Genomic DNA, 2,381 nt, shown 5'->3' with positions numbered 1-2,381 from the left:
GTATAAGTTTTGAAATTTATTTTTTCTCACCCTTTTTCCAAGTAATAGATGCAACACTCTATTTGCCAGTTTTTATCAACATTTAAAACTCTCCTTGTTGTGATATCGTGGAATTCTACGCACACTTGTGAAATAAAAGGATAGTAGATATTAATTTACCATTTTGTATTAATAGTAGATTTGCACTGCAGCATTAGAGCCTGTTTCCACAACCATTCATGATTTAACATGCTCGTTCCACCCTTTTCTTCACAAGAAGATCCAGCTAGGTACATTGTCCCTCTGGTTCCATGGTGTAATGGATAGCACTCTGGACTGTGAATCCAGTGATCTGAGTTCAAATCTCAGTGTATCCTGGGTAATTCTTCATGAAACACAGGTCTCACTTTTTCCGCTCACACTGTGTCCTCCTATGCCCAAGGTTTAACATATAAAGACAAAGTTAAAATCCACATACCAAAAGCCCAAAAAACTTGAATATTACAAGGATCCATAAAATGATCACTTTGAATCTTATGGCCAAAGTTATCTATTATATAGGATTAGCGAAATTAAAATTGACGTCAGAAAACAAAATTCATACTATTTATGTGACACCAAGCCATCATTCTCTATGACTTGTGTTAATGATCACATGACACTTTTTCCAGGTGGGTAAAACTGACATGGATTTCAAGCCAAAATGGCTTCAGGAAACATCAGCATTTTATTTTCCTGAGTCATCTTTTCTCTTGTTTATCAGCATTTCCTAATGCGGTTTGTAAACATTTTTGGTGGCGTTTTTCTAAGAATTGTTTTGGGCATCTTTTGAGTGCGTTTTTGTGGCTTCTTTTTGTGGCTCACAAAACTCACCAAAAGTCACTCAGGAGTAGTCACTCAGGATGTTAGTGGAACAGTTCGTCGAACACCGTTAAAACCAATGGCAGGCAAACAAAAACACATAGAAACACATAGAAAACACATAGAAAACACCTTCAAAGGTGTCCAAAAGCTTACTAACTGCTCAGAAGACACTCTCTTTAAAAATGCCGGCCGGCAATTCAGCAGCGGTATACACCTGTACCCAACAATTTAGAACAGAAAGAATACAGCATCACACATAGATTAGATAGATAGAAACATGTCAGTCGCATATATAAGAAGTACAGTGACAGTGTTGCTTACTGTACTTGTCATTTAGTGTTAAAGGATTCATTAAAAAAATAATAGTGTTTTCATGCACCGTCTCTTTAAAAAAGCCGGCCGCCAAGTCAGCATCTGTACCCAACAATTTAGAATAGAAAGAATAGAGCATCATACATAGATTAGATAGATAGAGACATGTCAGTCACATATAAAATAAGTACAGTGACAGTGTTGATTACTGTACTTGTCATTTAGTGTTAAAATAAAGGATTTATTAAAAAATAAATTGGCGTGGGGTTCCCCGTAATTTTAGTCTCTAGCGGAGGTTAAGCAGATGGCTGGGGCAGATGTTGGAAGCGTGGGAAGGGGGTAATACCCACGGAGCTTCCCAGGCTACTAATATCAGCCCCCAGCTGAATACCTAGCCTTTGCTAGCTATTAAAATGGGGGACCCCCAAAAAAATGACGTGGGGTCCCCCCTATTTTAATGGCTAACAAAGGCTAGGCAGACACATGGGGGCTAATATTTATAGCCCAGGAAGGGTGCCATGAATATTGGCCCCCTCCCAGCCTAGAAACACCAGCCATCAGACGCCCAAGAAATGACGCATTCACATGACAGGCTGGATCGCAGCCGAAAGCTGCCATCCTGCTTGCCATGCCGCAGACACTGAAGTGCAGGCATGCTTGCGCTAATCAGTGTCTGGCTGTGACGGCATCCAGATGAGCCGGGATCATGTGCAATGTACTCAGCTCACCTCATGCATGTCACTGACAGCGTGGGAGAATTCTCCTGCGCTTGCAGTGAGCGTGAGAGAACTCTCCTGCTGAAGCGCTCAGTGCAGGAAAATTTTCCCACGCTGTCAGTGACGTGCATGAGGTGAGCTCATGTCCAATGAACTCAGCTCACCTCATGCACGTCACTGACAGTGTGGGAGAATTCTCCCGCGCTCAGCGCTTGAGCAGGAGAATTCTCCCATGCTGGGATGGCATTGAGATGACAGGCTGGATCGCAGCTGAACGCTGTCATCCAGCTTGTCATCCTTCAGAGACACTGCAGAGTGCAAGAATGCCATTTCTTCACATGAAGATCCAGCTAGGTCTATTGTCCCTCTGGTTCCATGGTGTAATTGATAGCACTCTGGACTTTCAATGTAGTGATTTGAGTTCAAATCTCAGTGGAACCTGGGTAATTCTTCATGAAACACAGGTTTTTCTTTTTTGGCTCACACTGTGTCCTAAGATGCCCAAGGTTT

The 2,381-nt window shown here is 42.1% G+C and overlaps 1 non-coding gene across 1 annotated transcript; it reads left to right on the top strand.

The window, feature by feature from the left end:
• Positions 1-284: 284 nt before the first annotated feature.
• Positions 285-356, top strand: TRNAH-GUG (transfer RNA histidin (anticodon GUG)). Its single transcript has one exon. It is a non-coding gene; the product is annotated as a tRNA-His (tRNA).
• Positions 357-2,381: the final 2,025 nt, after the last annotated feature.

The sequence above is a fragment of the Phyllobates terribilis genome, unplaced genomic scaffold, assembly GCF_046119375.1.
Source record: "Phyllobates terribilis strain yellow unplaced genomic scaffold, ASM4611937v1 Scaffold_13__5_contigs__length_258822181, whole genome shotgun sequence".
Taxonomy (NCBI): Eukaryota; Metazoa; Chordata; class Amphibia; order Anura; family Dendrobatidae; genus Phyllobates; species Phyllobates terribilis.
The sequence above is the reverse complement of the archived record's forward strand: the minus strand, read 5'-3'. Positions and strand labels throughout refer to the sequence as shown.